At 43.1% G+C, this 21,477-nt stretch overlaps 1 protein-coding gene across 3 annotated transcripts in view; it reads left to right on the plus strand.

Annotated features, from left to right (window-relative positions):
• Nucleotides 1-294: 294 nt before the first annotated feature.
• The window catches only part of GRK4 (G protein-coupled receptor kinase 4), a 92,549-nt gene continuing 71,366 nt past the window's right edge, over nt 295-21,477 (plus strand). The window contains exons 1-2 of one of the 3 annotated variants that reach the window (XM_078068322.1): nt 314-426; nt 15,585-15,854. The gene's annotated coding sequence lies outside the window, so the exon portion shown is untranslated. Of the gene's footprint in view, nt 427-15,584; nt 15,855-21,477 lie in introns of all 3 variants that reach the window. The other 2 variants (XM_078068324.1, XM_078068323.1) reach the window with 2 other exon arrangements.

Raw genomic sequence — 21,477 nt, forward strand, 5'->3', positions numbered from 1 at the left:
GCGCAGAGTCCTCCGCCGACCGCGCTGCCAGCTCCCCTCGCCTTAGCGACGCCCCCGCCGGAGGCCCGGGCCTTGAGGACGGGGGCTCCCCTGGCCGGCGCCGGCGCCAGCAGCGGCCGAAGGGGCGGCAGCGGCGTCGCAGGCGGGCCCGGAGGCGGCGCGGCGGGTGGTGGCCGTGGCCGTGGCCGTGGCGGCGGCGGCAGGAGCCACAGCTGGAGGGGCGGCGGCGGCGGCGGGTCAGCTCGCCCAGACCCCGCGCGGGGTCGCCGGGGCAGGTGGCGTCCTGCGAGCAAGGCGCGGAGGGGGCGGCGCCCTCCCCCCCTCCCCCGCCTCTTCGCGCCCGCGGATCCCGGCGGCGGCGGCGCCTGCGCGCCGTGGAGCTTGAGAACCTCGTGGCCAACTCGCTGCTGCTGAAAGCGCGCCAAGGTGGGTGTGCACGGCGGGCGCCGGACCCTCCGGGGAGCCCGGACCTCCGGGGGGCCCGGACCCACGCTCCGCTCGGCCTCGCTCTCGGGACCGGCGGGTCCGAGGCGTCCGCTGTCCTGCACCCCTTTCAGCCGCTCGGACCCCAAGTAAAGGTAGCCTGCGCCGTGCGCTCGTTAGTCCGAGCCTGCTGCCGAGACCTGCCGCCTCCCCGCGACGTCCCGTGCGTCAGCGCCCGGCGAGCAGGGTCCTCACCCGAGGCCGAGGAGGCCGGACCGCCTTGCGAAGCGGGCAGGAAACGACCAGCCGTTGTGGTTTTTAAAGGACAAAGAAGAGAAGCCCGTGCGCTGCCCTGAGCAAGAGCCTTACTTAGCGTTTGTGGACCGGTGTTGTAGCATAGCGTCTTGATGTTGAGGTTTGAGCTGAGGCTCTGCGGGGTGTGAATGGAAGCAAGTCAGAGTTCAGCCTTGTGTCCGTGTAACAGCAGCGGCTGGCCCAGCCCTTCCGTCCGGAGATCGCTGGTAGAGCCCTGTCTCCAGAGCTGCGCACCTGTGGTCCTTCAGCCCCTGGGCTCCTGCGGACGCGGTGATGGCGCAGGTGCTTCGTGTTTGTGCTGCGATCGATCGCGATTGATGCCCGCGCGAGGTGCACACTGGCCAGAGCCCCGTGTTGAAGACCACGTGGAAAGGGCGTTTTAGGCACCATGTCCCAGGGCCGGGCTTGCGTCCTGGGCGCACATGGCCGGGAAGGGGTGCTCCTGGTGACTCGGGATGCTGTTGGGAAGCACCAGTGAATTCCTCTTGTGATTGGAACAGTGAATAACGTTCTGTGGGAGAAGTTAACCTGGAATACCGCTCTTTTCAGATCTCTGGGGTTTGTTTCCTTTTTAATCCACCCCCCTTCCCATCTGTGTCCTTCACGAGGAAAGGTGGGATCAGAAAGTGCCTGGTTCCTCAACTCATTGGAGACCTTGGGTCAGAAACATTCGTCAGGAGTTCTTGCAGTAACAGTCACTGGTGCCGAGAATTAGATACCCAAGAGAGGGTTTAAATGGAAGGATCCAGATTTAAAAAGTAGTGAACTTTTATTTTCTAAAGTGTCTCCTATTATTAAGAGTTGAGAATAGAGACCTCTTCTTGAATTATTCTGAGTAGAAGACTGAAGATGGGTGGGAAGAGAACGGGGTCTTACTTTTCTGTTAAGGCAGTGGGGCAACCTCAGCAGTAGGTTTCAGTGGAGCATTTGATTGTGTCTGGTGTTAATCACTTTGAACTCCAGATTGGTCACAGAGGTGACACGTCCTCCGTGGAAATCGGGTCTGACCCAAGCTCAACCTGTTTTCTTTCCACTGTACCATCACCTTGGCATAATGTACAAAACGGACTATTGTGTCAAGCAGATTTCTGTACAATGCTGTACAGATTAGATAAGGAAGTAAACGTAAGTGCTCTCTAAGAGCTAAATACATAAAACCAGGGGCGCTTGGCTGTCTCATTCAGAAGAGTGTGTGACTTTGGTCTCGGGGTTGTGAGTTCGAGCCCCACGCGGGATGTACAGATTACTTAAATAAATACAATCTTAAAAAAAATAAATACGTAAAACCAGTATTTTCTGCCATAAAGCCTAGGACTGCAGTGATACTTTCAAAAGAGTTTTAATTTTTGTTCCCTAAAGTATTAACTCATAGTGGTGTAATTGTTAGGAGGTCTGCCCCTCATCAACAAAGAGTGTTTACTCCTGTGTTCAGAAAGAGTCTTTTTGTCTGTGTGGCTAATGGTTAGAGAAGTTAAATATGAAATATCAGAAAGATGAATATATACTGAGTGTTGGTTATAACTTAGGGCTGTTCTCCCAAATTGAGACTTTATTTGCTTTAGGAGCTCGTGCATGGCTAGTTCCTCATTTAGTTTCTCTGGCTCATGTATTGGAAAATTAACGTTTGGAAGGAGTGTACATAGCACAGCAGTTATATGTTGGCCCTGGGAATTACACTGTTGATTTAATATTATGAGTGAGTCCAGTCATTTTCTAGACTTATTTCAAATAAAATCAGTCTCTGTTCTCACACAGAAGGTGTTTAAAACCGTTCCTCCTTTTAAGGAATGTTGGCAGATAATGTTGCATTGAAAAAGTTGTTTGTCACTTTGCCAGGCACACTTTAAGGAAGTAGAAAATGATCATACTGTTAATAAAACACAAAATCGCTGGGTTTTTTTTAACATTTAAAATATTTTCCTGTGTTATACATTTGTTAAGCAATTTGTGACCTCTCATGGCTTTAAATGATAACCTTAAATTGTTTCACATCATACTTCTGAGGAGACTTTCACCCCATTTTGTCTCTTGGAGAAATTGACAGCATAAATGCAGAGAGGAGAATAAGGATACATTTAATGTGGATTTTGGTCTTCTATGTAGTATTCCGTTCGGATTTCACACGATAGTGTGATTAGCAGTTGCTCAGCATCTGACACAGAGTTATACACCTGGTGTCATTCGTGCTGTCTTTTGCTGAGGCTTCCTCCCCAGGATTTTGGTTGTAAGGGGTTTCTAGAAGTAGCTTATAAATCCTTTGATTCCAGAAGTATAGTAGCTAATATTTTTGTTTCCTTCATTGCACTTCATTTGATTCCACACCCAAGAGCTACTTAATACATTTTTGTTATAAAAAAAAAATGAACAACTTTTGTGTTCATTTGGACATGTTCTTGTTTGCTTGCCATTCCGACCTCCTGTGCAGCAGGCCCTCCTTGCTTTCTTCTTGTTCATCTCTTTCCACCCTTCTAGAATCCAGTTTACCTTCATCTTCATAGCTTGCTCTGATTCTTCCGGCTCGGAGGCACTCTCTGCCCTCGGGGAATTTGGAACTTGGGGTTTAGAACACTGTGTAGTCAGTGATTCTCAAGCTAAATTGTAATCCGTGTGTGGGCAGGGCATAGGTTTACCCTGATTTTTTATTCCTTTCAGTGCTGGCTAGCCATATAATCGGTACTTGGTAAACAATTGAAGACTAAGGGGGTGATTTGTTATTTTGCTAAATTCAAGAAAGAGAAGGTGAAATTCATATTGCAAACGAAAGGATTGGCTCCATTCGGAGGCAATAAAGTGTGTTCCAAGTTTGCTGTAGTGCCTGGTGGTTGATAAGGACAGCTAACATCAGTGGCCGTTTGCTCTGTCCAGGAAGCAAGCTAAATTCTGTATGGGCATTATCCCAGCCAGTCCTATCCCTCCTCTCCTAACCTGTAAAACCAGACTGACAGTAATTCTACTTCGAAGGATAACGTGGCACAGTGCTCGGCACTCAGAAAGTGCTCAGTAAAGGGTAATAGTTGTGGCTGTAGATTTTGTTATGTCCAGTGTCATGATGAAGAGCTGGCACTTGAACATGCAGTTGTGTTAATTGACCTTGAACCTCATTTTTTGTCTCTAGTCCATTCTCATTCTTAGATTTCCCAAAAGCATAGCTTTCCTTTTCCTGAATTCTCACGTGTGGGAGGTCCTTGAACCTCATTTAGCCTTAAGCTTTATTATTTCTCACATCCTCACCCAGTGCACACCCCTCGCCCCCCAACACCATGGTCCCCTATAGCTCTTAAGTTGGCTGAGGGCCAGAATTTCCTAGCTGGTCTTATTTCCAGACTTTCTTCTCCTTTATCATCCCCAATGCTGCTAGAACACTCTTTCTTTTTTTTCTTTTTTTTTTTTTTTTAGATTTTATTTATTTATTTGAGAGAGAGAGAATGAGAGAGAACACATGAGAAGGGGGGAGGGTCAGAGGGAGAAGCAGACTCCCTGCCGAGCAGGGAGCCCAATGCGGGACTCGATCCAGGGACTCCAGGATCATGACCTGAGCCGAAGGCAGTCGCCTAACCAACTGAGCCACCCAGGCGCCCTAGAACACTCTTTCTAAAACACAGATCTGTTCTCTTAATCTTCTGTTTACAATATGGCCCTAGATCTCCATTCCAGGACCCCCACAGGGTCCTACCTGACTCAGTGACCTGCTCTGCTTTCCTTGGCCATCTGTATTACACCCCTTCATGCCTTCCCGCCTGCTGAAGTCCTGTTCCTCCTCCGTGTTCCAGCTCGAGTGTCTTTCCCAGAACTTTGACACTCCTGCCGGAGGCTTGCTCGTTCCATCTTTTGTGCCCAGGATGAGCTGTTACCGCACTGGGCTGACTTGAGGCAGCTCCGGGTCTCCCTTCTGTGTCACCACTAGCCCTGTGGTAGCACCCAGTATATGCTCTACAAATGCCACCTGTGACTGAGGACAAAAGAGCACATCTCAGGAATTCTTTCAATACCGATGATAACCAGAAATTAAGGTTTCAAACTAAGCTGTCTTTTTAGACTAGTGGTCTGGAAATAGGGAACAAAAACTGAGATTTTATTCAACTTTAGAATGTCAGTAGTGAGTGCTTTTTATTTCATTTTGAATTTAATATTTGTTTTTATTAAATCAGTATTAAAATGTAATTATATCTGCAAGGCAAGCTCTAGTTCCCCTCTCAGTATTTACATGCTCATCACTAGCAAAGACAGCAGGATCAACTATAACTAGTTATGATGTTAGCAAAAGGCCAGGCACATGTGTTTTTGTTTTTTTCTTTTTTGGGTTTTTTTAAGAATGGGAACTATTTGTTTTTACCAAATTGAACGAGAGTTCCTAGTTCAAAGACCACATGGGAATACCACCTTGGTTGCCCCCTTACTGCTGTGCTAATTTGTCTCACTTCTGGGAGAGACATTGTGCTTGAGTGTTTGCAGGGTAATCCTAGATCCTTTTTGTGAGCATTTGTGTGCACTAAGTTTGCCAGGTCAACAAGGCTACTGGTGGTGTTCCCCCCCTCCCCCGACCTCTAGGGGCAGGTGTTATTATTCCCTTTCACAGATGAGGGAGGGAAGGAGAAGTGACTTGCTCAAGGTCACATCACTAGTAAATGGGAGCATCAGGGTTCAGGCCTGGCCCCAGACACATGATCTAACCAATCATGTAATGCTGTCTGTTGAAAGACTTCCTCAGTTTGCTGCTTTTAATGGAAATGGGTTGATGTTTTGTCTTTAGCTTCTGGCATGAAATTAGCTTTCTAGATGTGGGAATGTCGCTCTTCGGCTGGTTGGACAACGTGAAGCACGGTTGACAGAAGTTGGGACGTGGCAGGGAAGGTGGGGCCACTGGATTCGCATCTGACAAGGAGACATTTGGAGACAGTGTCTGTGTTTGAGCCACGAGAATTACAGAGCCAACAGTGTTGTTCAGAGTTACACTGGGAGTCCATACCAGAGCTGAAAGTGATGGTAAAGTGGCGATGGGGCAAGGCCTTCCTGATGTCACTGGTTCTGGAAGGAAGGGACTTGGAGCCTCTCTGTTCCCTGTTTTTATTACATTTGCCTACCATGCTCGTGTTCTTTCCTTCAGGTGCTTCATTGGGTTAAACACAGCATGTTCTCAAAAGGACAGCCTCCTCATGTCCCTTCATCGAGCTAGGAACAGAATTCTTGACTGGTTCTGTTCTACTAATTTAAAAAAAATTTCCAAAGAATCCATAATTTTAAAAATCAGAGAATAGAAGGACTTCTGACAGAAAGCTCTAGCCTTCCTCATACTCCTCCTCCTCTAGACTGAATGATTATCCCTCCCCCACCCCCCTCACCTCCCACCAATTCACATGTTGAAACCTAATCCCCACTGTGATGGTATTTGGAGGTGCTTAGGTCATGAAGGTAGAGCCCTCATACAAGGGATAGTGCCCTTAGAAAAGATAACCCAAAGAGCTCCCTGGCCCCTTGCACCATATGAGGACTCAGTGAGAAGACAGCCATCCGTGAAGCAGGAAGCAGGCATTCACCAGATGCTGAGTCTGTGCACCTTGATCATGGACTTCCCGTCTCTAGAACTGTGAGAAGTGTTGTATATAACCCACCCCCCATGTATGGTATTTTGTTATAGCAGCAGGAGCAGACAAAGACCCCACTCCCCTCAGGTGCAGCCAGTTGATTCTTTTCATGGTTTCTGTTTTAGTTATTCTGGTGGTTACTGTTGCATTTCTGAAGAATAGTGCTTGTCAGTTTAGACTTCTATTAACTTTGTGCTGTTGGATGAGGACATAGCTCCTCTAAACCAGTTCCTCCGTCTTCTTTCTCCCTCATTCATGTAGTTACATCACTGTTCTAAATTCCTGTATTGGTTATCTTTATAACTTAAAAAATTATTGGAATTCTCAGACTCTAAGACTTTTGCTCCCAAAGAGCATGGGGTATTATTTTACTGTTTATATTAGTCAGCTTGGGCTGCCATAACAAAATAACACAGACTGGGTGTTTTTTAAAATTTATTTATTTATTTATTTATTTACTTACTTACTTATACAGAGAGAGAGTGAGAGAGGGAACACAAGCAGGGGGAGTGGGAGAGGGAGAAGCAAGCTTCATGCTGAGCAGTGAGCCCGATGTGGGGCTCGATCCCAGGACCCTGGGATCATGACCTGAGCTGAAGGCAGACGCTTAACAACTGAGCCACCCAGGCGCCCCTGGACTGGGTGTTTTAAAGAACAGAAATGCTTGGGGGTTTTTTGTTTTTTTGTTTTTGTTTTGTTTTGTTTTTACAGTTCTGAAGGCTAGGAATCCAAGGTCAAAGTACCACCATGGTTGATTTCTGGTGAGGACTCTCTTCCTGGGTTGTGTAAGACTGCCTTCTCCCTGCGTCCTCCCATAGCCTTTCCTCTGTGTTTATGCTGAGAAACAGAGATTTTCTGGTGACTCCTCCTCTTATGAGTACACCTGTCAGATTAGAGCCCTAGCTGGCTGACCTCATTTAACCTTAGTTACCTCCTTGAAGGCCCTATCTCCAACTATAGTTACATTGGGGGTTAGGGCTTTAGCATGGAATTTGGGGGTGAGGGTGGGATGGTGGGATACAAATCAGTCTATATAACACTGTTTTAATTTGCATTTTCCTAATTACCAGGGAGACTGAACATCTTTTCATAATGAGGGTGATTCATCTTTCCTCTTTGTGAATTGCTTGCCATATCTTCTGCACAATGAGGACAGAGTATCTTATTGATTTATAGCAGTTTTTTATGTAATATGGATACTAAGTATACATTGCACAGATCTCCCATTCTCCCACTTGCCGTATTTAGTTTTCCTATTGCTGCTGTAACAAGCTACCACAAACTAAATGGCTTAAAATAACACAGATTGTTATGTTGCAGTTCTGGAGGTCAAAAGTCTGAAATGGGTCTGGGTAAGCTAAAATCAAGATGTCACTGGGGTGCCTGGGTGGCTCAGTCGTTAAGCATCTGCCTTCAGCTCAGGTCATGATCCCAGGGTCCTGGGATCGAGCCCCGCATCGGGCTCCCTGCTCAGCTGGAAGCCTGCTTCTCCCTCTCCCACTCCCCTGCTTGTGTTCCCTCTCTCGCTGTCTCTGTCAAATAAATAAATAAAATCTTAAAAAAAAAAAAAAAAAAAAGATGTCAGAAGGGCTGTGTTCCTTTCTGGAGCTTCTGGGGAGAATGTTACCAGACAAAGAACGGGTTCTGAGCTCAGGTTTGTCTGCTTGCTGCTCAAAAATCAGTACTCTAGAGACAAGTGACAGTGAGAAAGGAGAGTTGCTTTAGTCAGGAAGCCGGCAACCTGGAAGGCAAGTGGACAGACGTCTCAAAGACCATCTTCCCTGTCCAGGCCAAGCTGGAGGGTTTTAGAGGGGAAGGCATGGGAGAAGAGAGGGGGCTACATGCAAGAGAAGCAGGCGCTCAGGCGGTGAGCCCAGTGTCAGCGGGACCCTGAACACACTCGCTGGCATCAGGGGCAGCTGTGTTTGAATGTGGTCAGGCCTCGTCTTCTGGGAAAGTTTGGTCCTTTACTCCTGAAGGCTAGTGGTCTGCAAATCTTAAGGGGTTGGTTCTGCTACAGACCAAGGGAGTTAGGTCAGCAAGCCAAGAGTGAGTAAGCGTGAAGCGAGTTCGCCCTTCAGACCAGTTGGAGTGCTATTACAATTGTAATTCATTTTGGAGGTTCTATGGGGGAATCCATTTTCTGGCCCTTTCTGGCTTCTGGAGGCCGCCTGCATTCCTTGGCAATAAGTGTTAGCGAAGACGTGGAGCAGCTGCAGCTAGAACTCTCACACATTGCTTGTTGGAGTGCACAACTGGAGAACCTGACCGTTTCTGATAAACACACACCTACCCTATGACCCAGTGATTCTCCTTCTAGATATACCCAGTTCAGCGTGCACATGTCCACATAACGTCATGTTCGAGAATGTTTACAGCGGCTTTATTCATAATAGTGTCGGACTGGAAACAACCCAAACTCTCCTCAATGAGAGGATGGATAAAGAAATACTGGTGTGTGTAATGCTATGCGGCAGTAAAAAGAAAGAGCTCCTGATGCATGCAAGAGCATGGACGAGTCTCAGGAGCATTATGTCAAGGAAAAAATCAGAAGAGAGAGCAATCCTCTGTGATTCCAGTGATACGAAGTGAAATTAATCCATGATAATACAAATTGGAATGGTAATCGCCTTGAAGAAGGGAGGGATTGACACCAAAGAGGCAGGAAGGAACTTTCTGGGGTGATGATAATGTGTATTGGGGCACCTGGGTGGCTCAGTCGGTTAAGTGTCTGCCTTCAGTTCAGGTCATGATCTCCGGGTCCTGGGATCGAGCCCCGCATCGGGCTCTCTGCTTAGCAGGGAGTCTGCTTCTCCCTCTCACTCTCCCTCTGTGCTCTCTCTCTCAAATAAATAAATAAAATCTTTTTAAAAAATTAAAAAAAAAAAGTGTATTGATTGATCCAGCTGGTAATTATGTGGGTGTATATACATTTGCAACATTTCACTGAGTGATAATATTAAGATTGGTGAATATTATTGTGAAAATTGTGTCTGTTGAAAGTATTTTTTTAAGGAAAAAAATTTTATAAGATAGGGCCTCTTTATTCCTTAAAGATTTGGTAAACCTTGCCCATGAAACTGCCTGAGCCTGGAGTCTCCCCCTGCCCTCATCTTGACCCTCCTGACTTGGAAGCAGGGGTAGGGATGGTTTCTTTTTATTATCAATTTAGTTTAATACTTACTGTGATATTCAGGACTGTTTCTTCTTGAGTTAGGTTTGGTAATTTATGTTTGCTGAGAAAATTATTTTCATCTAAGCTTTCAAATTTATTTGGCATAAATGTTATTTGTAACAGTTTCTATTTTTACAACTGCAACTGTGATCTTTTTAATTTAGAATTATTATTTGTATGCGTCTTTTATTTTTGTTAGGCTTGCAAAAGATTTTTGTTAATCTTTTCAATGAACCAGTCTTTGGTTTCATATGCTCTTCTCTATTATGTTTACCTTCTGTTTTACTAATTACTGCTTGTATTGTGTTCTTTATTTTGATTTGCCTCTAGCTACTCAAGTTGAATGCTTAACCCATACTTTTTAAACTTTCTTGTTTTAAAATAAATTTAAGACTCAAACTTTTAAGTATTGGGTTAACAGCAGCCTACAAGTTTCTTCATGTGGTTTTTTTCATTTCATTTATGTTTAATGATTATCATTGTGATTTCTTTGTTAAGCCTTGATTATTTGAGTGTGATTTTTAAGAAATTGTAAACTCATGGCACCTTTTTAAATGATCTTTTTTATTGTTGGTGATTTAATTATATATGATCAGAGGACATGGTCTTCATGATATCAGTATTTTGGTATTTGTTGAAATATACTTTGTAAGCTGGTACATGGTCAATTTTTATAAATGTTTAACTGTTCTTAGGAAGAGTATGTGTTTTTTATTTGCTAGGTAAGACCCTGTATGATCATCCATTAGCTCAAGCTTGCTACTGTTACTATATAAATAGCCTCTATTTTTATTGCTTTTTGTCTGCTTGATTAATCAGTTTATGATAAAGTCTTGATGTCTCTCACTAAGGCCGTGGATTTTTCAAATTTGTTTTCCCTGATTTGGTTGATTTTTATTTCCAAGACACTGTTAAGTATTTACTAGTTAATGATTTCAGTATCTTCTTGATGGGTTATTATTATTATTTTTTTTATTATGTAAGGTGCATCTCTGTCCCCACCAGTGCATTTGCATTTACCTTAAGTTGTATTTTCATCAGACATGTCTATTATTATACCTGCCTTTTTTTTTTTTTTTTTTTTGCTAATTTGTGCTGTTTTCCCCACCCCAGCCTTTTGGTGTGTTTTTTGAAGGCTTCAGCTGTCTCTCGTAAACAATATGTAGCTGGATTTTGATGGTTTATCCAGTCTAATAATCTCATTTTTTATTATTTAAGTTTTAGTCCCTATTTACATTTTATGTGACTTTTTTGGTATGTATTTTGCTACCCTTTTTTCTACATTTATTTTTTTTCTCCTTCTTTCTCTTGGCTTGATAGTCTTATATAATCATGATAGCTAACATTTGAGTATTTGAAATATATAAAGCAGGACCCTGCGATCATGACCTGAGCTGAAGGCAGACGCTCAACTGACTGAGCCACCCAGGCATCCCGACCAAGTTTTCTAGGAAAAGTTATGAAGTATTTCTTTTTACTTGTATTTCTTCTTACCTGTTAGACTTTTGGAGTAATTTGTATAATGGTAACCAACAAAGGGTGAACCCATCCTCCCGTAATGATGTCTAGATTCTGTTACCATCATTGTGTTACTGCTGGTTTGAACAGTTATAAACCAGTCAGTTTATTAGCAACCAGTTTGGTTTGGCTTTTTCATAAAGTATATGATGGCTCTAATCTTTTTTTCTTTCTTGCTCAGTGAACCAAAAATTGGATTTAGTGACTTTATGCTAATTTGTAGGAAAATTATTTGTGCAACCCATACTCTAAAATATTTTTGGGTCACATTTTATGTAATGACTGAAATTAGGTAATAGTTAGCTTTGAAGGAAAATGGTGGCAGTGGACATAATTTTGGCTTTCTTCTTTTTTTTTTAAAGGTTTGTTTATTTTAGAGAGAGAGTGCATGAGTGGGTGAAGGGGCAGGGGGGAGGGGAGAAGCAGACTCTTCGCTGAGCAGGAAGCCCGACACTACGCGGGACTTGAAGCAGGGGTCGATCTCAGGACCCTGAGATCATGACTTGAGCCGAAGCCAAGAGTCAGATGCTTAGACTGAGCCACCCATGTGCCTCAATTGTGACCTTATTCTGAGACACAGAAGAACACTGGAATTAGGTCTTTCTTAAGTTACTCTTCTGTAGAAACATGAGGTGTTTTGCATATATGCGTGCAAAGTCATTAATATTTATGTCATGGCTATAAAGACTAATTTGCTAATAGTATTCACTATCCAATAAGTATATAATTAATTGCTATGCAAAATACAAATTAGTAGTCTCATTACAGTTTATGCTTTGATACATTTGACCTCAAAACAGAATGATCTGTCTGGTTCTTCAAACTTGCTTCAAAAGTGTGTGTCATTCACTCTTTAAACAAGTACTGAGTACTTGTTTAAGATAGCACGTGTTGCCGGCTTGGCTTGCTTCATTTGCCATAGGACAATCGGTGCTTCACTGAGCCCTTTATATGGCTCTCTGAGGTCATTTGTATAATATTGTGGCCTATAGTAGGTGCTCAATGAATGTTTGATGAGTTAATGAATGAGTAAAGATGGAAATGGGCACTCCGGTTATGTCTGGATCAGAAGCAGAAGTAGCCCGAAATGCAAGGAAAAGATACTTGGAAGGAAGAACAGGAAGAAGAAAGGACAGAAATGGTACTGGATTAGTGTGCTGGGGCTGTGGTAATCAGAGTACCACAACTAAGTGTCTCAAACAACAAACATTTATTCTCGGCCAGTTTTGGAGACCAGAAGTCTGAGATCAAGATGTCGGCAGGGCTAATTCCTTCTGAGGCTGTGAGGGAGGACCTGTTCCAGGCCTGTGTCCCAGCTTCTGGGGGTTCACTGGCATCTTTGGTGTTCCTTGGCTTGTAGGTGCACCATCCTGATCTCTGCTTCTGTCTTCACATGACGTTCCTGTGTGCCTGTGTTCAGATCCCCCCCCTTTAAAAAAAAAAAGATTTTATCTATTTGAAAGAGAGAGAGTGAGCGGGGCGGGGGAGGAGCAGAGGGAGAGGGACAAGCAGACTCCGCACTGAGCTCGGGGCCTGACGCAGGGCTTGGTCCCATGAGCCTGAGATCGTGACCTGAGCCGAAATCAAGTCAGACACTTAACCGACTAAGCCACCGGGTGCTCCCAGATGTCCCCCTTTTTAAGGACACTAGTCACATTGGATTAGGAGCTACCTGAATGATCTCATTTTAACTTGATTACCTCCATAAAGACCCTGTCTCCAAATAAGATCATATTCTGAAGGGTGGGGGTTAGCTGAGGGTTAGGACTCTATCTTTTTTGAGGAGGTACAAATTTAACCCATAACAAATTCAACCCATAATTCAACCCATACCTTTAAAATAGATAAAGGCAGCCTATAGAGGGGCACCTTCAAACCTTTGGGCCTTCAAATGCTGTGGCCCCACATCACTGTCTACTTTTTGGGACACAATATACTGCCCTAGTGGACTGTGCCTCTTGTTTTTGCCCTGCTCAGGTTTTAGGATCTGTGGAGGGTCTTCTGTGTAAATAGCCTGGGCCGTGCCAACCACATTGATAAAGGCTATGGTCACATGACCAAATTTGGGTGCTCTTCCTTTTCTTGCCCGATTTCTTCCCCACTGGTCTTCCTGTCTTGACGTGGTATGGTGAGCGCCACTCAACTCATCTTGAGACTGACTGCACCTGGATGGGACAGCTCAGAAAATTGGAGCTAGACTTTGCTGTGATGTGTCAATGGAGACTTTTGGAATCAAGGACAGCTTACTGAGGGGCAGGATTGGCTGCTCCGGTTCACTAGCATGTGTGCCCCAAGCCTGCTGCTATGGAAAAAAAAAAAACCTGCTATGAAGTGAATATTTGTGTCCTCTCCCAATTTAATTATTGAAGCTCTAATCACCAGTGCGATGGTATTTGGAGGTAGGGCCTTTGAAAGGTAATTATGGTTACATTAGGTTATAAGGGTGGGCCCTCATGATGGAATTAATGTCCTTATAAAAAGAAGGAGAGGCACACGATCTCTGTGTTCAAGTGCATGTAGCAGGGAAAGGCCCAGGAGGACATAATGGAAGATAGCCATCTACAAACCAGGAAGGGCCCTCACCAGTCACCCAATCTGCTGGAATTTCAAGCCTCCAGAACTCTGACAAATAAGTGTTTGTTGTTAGGTCACCCAGACTATGGTATTTTGTTATAGCAGTCCAGGGTGACAGAGACACCGGTGGAGAGGATCCCATTCTTCTCTCTCTCCTTCACCTTGTGACGTTCTTCAGAGGGGGTCTTTTGTAGTGATAGTTTACTAAGGTGGGTCATGGTATGTGTGTGCACTGCTGTGTTTAGTGAAATGTGGGTGTTTGCAGTTACACGGTGTGTGTGCACTATTGAGTGTGTGTCATTCACTCTTTAAACAAGTACTGAGTGAATTACGTGCTGGGTTCTAAGCTCTCACCTCCACCACTTCACTAAAACCATCCTTGTCGGGATCACCACGGTCAGTTCTTAGTCCTAATGCTATTACACGTGTGGGCTGCACATGACTAGCTCATCATGGGAGTCACCTCAGTCAGTATGTCCTTCTAGACCAGCACCCTCCATGGTTTTCTGCGGTTTCAGGGCTTGTCCTTCTCAGACTGCTTGATTGGTTGCCACTTGTTTGCTAGACCTCTTCATATTGAAATGCTCCCAAGGCTCAGTCCATGGAGTCTCACTCCCTTGTGCTCTTATCCAGTAACATGGTTTGAGGCAAGCTGCTGTCTCTCAGATCTGCAGACTGGACCTTTCCATTGACCTGCAGCTCATTCTCCACTTGCCCACTTGACATTGCTACGTGGAAACCTCATCTGCATGCATGCACACACATACACAGAGTCAAAACTAACCCTTAACACTCACCCTGCCCCAATTTTTTCCTTCTGCATCTTAGTGAATACTCAAGCCAAAAATCTTACAGTTGACTTTTAATTCCTTATATCCCACATCCAGTCCTTGGGAAAATATTTTCAGATCTCCCTTCAAAATGCAAAGAATCTGACCTCTCACCACCTTCAGCATGGCTCAAGCCGTCAACCTCTCTCGCCTGGAAGACCACAGTTGGCTGATACTTGGTCTCAGCTTCTGCCTTTCTGACCCTACAGTCTGTTCTCAACACACCAGCCAGAGTAATCCTATTAAAATTTAAATTGAGGTGTCAGCCCTCTGCTCCAGACCCTTGTTATGGCCTCCCAGACCAAACAGAGTAAAAGGAAGAATGTTGGAATTATCAGACCAGGAATTTTTAACAACTGTGATTAGTATCCTAAGGGCTTTAATGGAAAAAGTTAGACAACATGCAAAAAGCAGATGGATAATGTAAGCAGAGAGATGGTAATTCTAAGGAAAAATCAAAAGAAATGCTAGAGTTAAGCAGAACCAAAACAAAAACAAATGAATTCCTTTGATGGCCTTATTAACTGACTGGACAGGGCTGAGGAAAGAATCTCTGGGCTTGAGGATATGACTGAGAATTTCTAAAACTGAAAAGCAAGGAGAAAAAAGACTGAAAAAAATCACAACAGAATATCCAAAAACTGTGGCACATCCATAAAAGGCATAACATACGTGTAATGGGGATGCCAGGAGGAGCAGAAAGAGAGAAAGGAACAGATGAAATATTTGAAATAGTAATATGGAGACTTTCCCCCAATTAATGTCAGACATCAAGCCACAGATGAAGCTCAGAAAACATGAAACAGGATAAATGTCAAAAGAATGACACCCAGGAGGAACGCCTGGGTGGCTCAGTCAGTTAAGCATCTGCCTTCAGTTCAGGTCATGATCCTGGGGTCCTGGGACCAAGCCCTGCATTGGGCTCCCTGCTTGGTGGGGAGCCTGCTTCTCCCTCTCCCTCTGCTTCTCCCCCCAGCTAATGCTCGCTCGCTCGCTCTCCCCGCCCTCTCTCTCAAGTAAATAAAATCTTAGGAAAAAAAAAAAAAAGGAATGACATGAATATCTTCTTCAAACTTCAGGAAATCAAAGATAAAAAATCTTGAAAGAAGCCACAGATAAAAACACTTTACCTATACAGGACCAAAGGTAAGAATTATATCTTCTCAGAACCCATGCAAGGAAGTAGATAGGGGAGTGAAACATACAAAGTATTGGGAGAAAAACCCACCAATCTAGAATTCTGCATCCTGTGAAATTTCCTCCAAAAGTGAGAAGAAATGAAGACTTTCTCAGACAAACAGAAACTGAGGGAATTTGTTGCCAGTAGATCTGCCTTGCAAGAAACGTTAAAAGAAGTTGTTCAGAGAGAAAGAAAATTATATATTCAGAAACTTGGATCTACATAAAGGAAGAGCATTGGAGAATGAATACGTGAAGGTAAAATGAAGACTTGTTTTTCTTAATCTAATAGCTGTCAGATAACAGATATATACATTCACACATATATAAAAAGGATACGCTTATGTATAAGTGAAATGAATGACAGCAATGATACAAGGGATAGGAGGGGGAATTAGGAATATTTTGTTATCTATAAGGTACTCGTACTACCTGTGAAGTGGTGTAATTGTCTTTGAAAGGGGACTTGGATTAGTTATAAATGTATATTGCTAACTCTAGGGTGCCACTAAAAACAGTTTAAAAAGAAGTATAATTGATAGGCTAAGAAAAATGTGAAAATAGAATCCTATAAAATGATCAAAACCACAAATGGCAAAAAAAGGCATGGAAGACAACAATAAGAACAAGACAAGGGCAACAAATAATAATAAAAATATGGTAGACATTCATCCAACTACAGACCTACCTTGTTTTATTGTGCTTGACAGATACTGCACATTTTACAAATTGAAAGTTTGTGGCAACCTGTGTCAAGTCTTTTGGTGCTGTTTTTCCAACAGCATTTTTTCTCTTTATGTCTCCATCACATTTTGGTAATTCTTATAATATTTCAAACTTTTAAATTATTATATTGTTACAGTGATGTGTGATCAGTGATTATGACTTACTGAAAGTTCAGATGATGGTTAGCATTTTTAGCAATCTTAAAATTAAGGTATATACATTGTTTTTTAGGCATAATGCTATTGCGTGGTGAACAGAGTACAGCATAGTGTAGACATAACTTTTATATGCGCTGGGAAACCAAAAATTTCATTTGTATTCCTTTTTGTGACATTTGCTTTATTGCAGTGATCTGGAACTAAACCCACAATGTCTCTGAGGTATGCCTGTATTGTATATCAGTAATCACTTCAAACATCAATGGTCTTAAGTGCACCAATCAAAAGAGATTGTCAGAGTGGATAGAAAAATAAGACCCAACTACATGTTACTGGATCTTAATGTAGGAAATCCACTTTAAATATAAAAATACACATAGATTAAAAATAAAGGGATGGAGAAAGGTATTCCATGCTGCCACCAATCAAAGGCAGTAGGCGTACCTATGTTAATTTCACACAGTTTAAACTTCGGAGCAAAGAAAGTTATCAAGGATAAAGAGGGGTATTACATAATGACAAAAGGGTCAATTGTGCAAGAATATGTAGCAATCCTTAATGTGTATGTGCCTAACTACATATAGGCAGAATATGTAGGTCAAAAACTGATAGAACTGCAAGGAGAAATTGATGAATACACTACACATTCTTCTCAAGGTCACATTGGAACATTCTCTAAGATGGTCCACATTCTGGGCCATAAAACACACTGTGACAAATTTAAAAGAATAGAAATCATGTAATGTCTGCTCTCAGACCACAGTGGAATTACACTAGAAATCATAACAGAAAGACAGCTGGAAAATCACCCAAATAACTGGGGACAACACACTTTTAAAAAAGATTTTATTTATTTATTTATTTATTTATTTATTTATTTATTTATGGGAGACAGGGCGAGCACCAGCGGTGGGAGATGGGGACAGGCAGAGGGAGAGGGAGAAGCAGACTTCCCGCTGAGCAGGGAGCCTGACACGGGGCTTGATCCTGGGATCCTGGGATCATGACCTGAGCCAAAGGCAGACACTTAACCAGCTGAGCCACCCAGATGCCCAAGTAATAAAAATTAGAGTAGAAATCTGTGAAACTAAAGGCAGGAAATCAACAAAACGAAAATCTGATTCTTTGAAAAGGTTAATAAATCTGTAAGCCCTAGCCAGACAAAGAAGAAAAAAAGACACAAATAAATAATATCAGAAATGAAAGAGCGGACATCACTACAGGTCCCATGGATGGAGCTTGACTAGGAGTAAGGCATCTTAAGATAATTGCCAGAGAAAGATAAAATTACGCTCATACAGATCACATGAAAATGAACATGTGTTTTGTTTTACTCACGTAGGGAACCAGGCAAATGTTCTAAACAGTTCAAATGAAGTCAAAAGGCTCACATTAAATGAGTAAAGGAATTGAATTGCAAATCTGGGCAAACTGATTTTTCTACAGAGGGAAGAGAAGTCCATGGAAACTACCAGACAAAACAGCTTGCATGTGTTCCTGTCACCCACAATTTACAGAAAGCTGCACAATAGGTCAAAGACAAGGAAGGCTAGAATCTGATAACCTGGAAGGTTGTGCTGGATGGATACAATGCAGTGTTTTCCTGAAACACTGTTTTTCTTCTGAAGACTTTAAGATAAGTCAAGTACACTAAAATTTCATTAACTTGAGCTCATATAAATTGGTGAGCCAATATGACTCAGTAGAAGTCTGAATTAGGGAACTTCCCTAAGAAAATGACATAGGAGATGCTAGCTCCATTTCTGTTTACAGCTTTGCTCCGATTTAGTCACTGGATACCCTGTGATCAGCCTTTCTCATGCACACAGGGAGAACCTAGCCTGGCAGGGTATGCTGCTTCCCTGCCAGTCTGTGGATCTGGGAAGTGACCTATCATCGCCCTGTACTCTGGCTTGGGGCCAGAGGCCAAGGCTCTGCAGCACCTGCTGCCCTGGCCTGTGACCTTCCTTGGGGGAGGCCCATCTACCTTGCTGGCTCTTCTGCATCAGGAGCACTGGGCCTGTGTCTTTGCTAATCCCTTTCTTCCTCTTCCCAGGCATTTTAGATAAATGCTTGGAAAAAGATTACTCTTGGGAGATATGAGGGAAAAGGGCTGTCAGTGAGCAAGACAAGATGAAGAGACTTGAATGTAAGTAAAGCCACATATGGACAATGCAGTTAAGAGTATGGAAGCAAGGGCGCCTGGGTGGCTCAGTCGTTAAGCGGCTGCCTTCAGCTCAGGTCATGATCCCAGAGTCCTGGGGTCGAGTCCCACATCGGGCTCCCTGCTTAGCAGGAAGCCGGCTTCTCCCTCTCCCACTCCCCTTGCTTGTGTTCCTGCTCTTGCTAGCTCTCTCTCTGTCAAATAAATAAAATCTTAAAAAAAAAAAAAAGAGGCAAGTGAACTAGGTTTATTTGGCTTAGTCTCAGCCTCTGCTCTTTGTGGAGCTCTTCTGACTAACTAAAGTTATTCTAAATTGAAGAAAGAGGGGCGCCTGGGTGGCTGAGTTGGTTAAGCGTCTGCCTTCGGCTCAGGTCATGATCCCGGGGTCCTGGGATCGAGCCCGGCATCGGGCTCCCTGCTCAGTGGGAAGCCTGCTTCTCCTTCTCCCACTCCCCCTGCTTATGTTCCCTCTCTCGCTTTGTCTCTCTCTGTCAAATAAATAAAATCTTTAAAAAAATAAAATAAACTGAAGGAAGAGAAGTTGTCTCCGTTTTGATTCAACAAATTTATGTTACATATGAAAAGTAACTCTGAGTGGCTATCAAGGGTATTACTGTATTTTAAGTAATCGTAATACACAACCATTTTGGAGAACAATTAAACAGTATCCATTAATGTTGAAAAAAATCATACACCCAGGTCAAGAAGTCTTCTAGGCATATACTCTGCAGAAATGGTGGTAAAAGAGACATTCGTAAGAATGTTTGCTGTAACATTATTTGTAATACTGGAAACCAAAAACATTAAATGACCATCAATAAGAAGTAGATAAATAGACTATTTATATAGTAGATTACTATATAGTAATTAAATTCATTCATTCACTCATTCACCAAATAGTTATTGAATGTCTATTTTATGCCAGCCACTCATCTAGCTATCGAGGTTACAGCCGTGATTAACACAGATAAACCCCTCTCTTCAAGGAGTTTCTATTCTCATGGGGAGACAGGTCCTCAACAGGATACGTGAAATAGATTGTATAGTGGACAGTGATAAGGGTCAAGAAAAGATAATAAAGCAGAGAAGGGGGATGCTAAGGGTTAGGCATGGAGGTAGGACATGAAAGCTCATGTTGGGTAGCCAGAAGCAAAGACCTGAGGAAATAAGGGATCTAGCTTTGCTGAGGAAGAGTGTTTTGGGTCATGAAACGTGAAACTGGGGGTGGGGGTGGGGAGAGAGGAGCAGAAGGGAGCCTGGCTGGGACAGAACAATCTGTGTCAAAATGGACTAAACTGTGTGGAAAAAATCAAATTGTAGAGTGATGTATGCAGTAGCACACCATTTTTTTTTTTTTTTAAGATTTTATTTATTTGAGAGAGAGAGCACGGGCAGGGTGAAGGGCAGAGGGAGAAGCAGACTCCCCTCTGAGCAGGGAGCCTGACATGGGGCTCATGATCCCAGGACTCCAGATCATGACCTGAGCCAAAGGCAGCTGCTTAACCGACTGAGCCACCGATTCGCCCCAGTGGCACACCATTCTTGTTAACAACCTCTAGAGTAGGGGTTCTTAATCTAAATAAAATAAAATACGTGATTGTAAAAGAAGTCAACTATATTGAAATAATTGTAAAATTTTTTAGAACAGATTTGTGTTATGAAAGTTCTCTGTTATCAGAGAGTTAAGTACAAGGCAATAAATACATAAGCAAGTTAAAGTTTTCATCCTTTAAAGATCCATCAGTGTGAAGGCCATCATGGCTAGTTTGAATGGGGCTTTTAAACTGTGGGATGGCCTTTGACTCACCTGCTTCTATGTGTCCATCAACACAGTTGTAGGGAGTCACAGAGAGTAAAATACGTAGCTGGACCATCCATGTGAGAACATAGGACCTAGCCATTTAGAGTCTGGAGAATTAACTACCAGGCACAGAGCTGCTTAGGGGTTGCTTGGCTCCATCACCTGAGTACTTGTAGACAGTCTGGCAGCTGGTCTGGTGCCTCAATGATAATTTCAAAGTAGTGTGAGCATAAATGTTTTGAGTTCTCTCTAGCAACTGTGATGTGATAGGAAAATCTGAATGCTCTTGGTGATGAAGTCACAGATACTACTAATATTATAATACTCTTGCCTGCATTTATGGCTGAAAGAAATGCTGAATTTTGCTTAGAAGTTAGTGAAGCTAAAGGTGATTTTTTTCTGTCCAAATTCTGGGACACCCTGATATCTGCCTGTGAATGCCAGGTTAGGAATCTTGCTCTAAAACAATATACTGTTAAAGGCTGTACACACTCACACACACACATTTACAAACACACCAAATTCATGATTGTGATTGGTTCTGGTGGGTCTGGGACTAGGGATGGTGTATAATATATGTTACAGAAATACGGAATATGTTATAAAAATAATTATGGTATTCGTAGTAGAAAACTGACCCCCAAGCCTCTTAATATCCAGCAGAATTCGTAGACAAGGGTCCAGTTCTTTCTCACATTATGCATTTACCTTGGTGGTTCTGTTTATTGATAGTAAAACAGCTGTTAGGACAAAGGTAGTGGCCCAGTTTGGCCAGTGTGATTATGTGGGCTCAAATCCCAGCTTAATTTCTAAGTGTGTTTATGGCAAATAATTTATTTTAAATGTTTGTGTACTTTTTAAAAAGGCTTTGATTACACCATTTTGCTTCTTAATAGCAGTAATGGTTAAGCAGGATTCCTGGAGCAGAGCCACACATCTCACTAGTTGTGTGGTGTTGGACAGGTGATTTGGCCTCTTTGCTTTGGTCCCTTATCTGAGAAAAGGGAACAGTGGTAGTATTTTCATCATAGG

This window comes from Halichoerus grypus, chromosome 3 (genome assembly GCF_964656455.1).
Source record: "Halichoerus grypus chromosome 3, mHalGry1.hap1.1, whole genome shotgun sequence".
Taxonomy (NCBI): Eukaryota; Metazoa; Chordata; class Mammalia; order Carnivora; family Phocidae; genus Halichoerus; species Halichoerus grypus.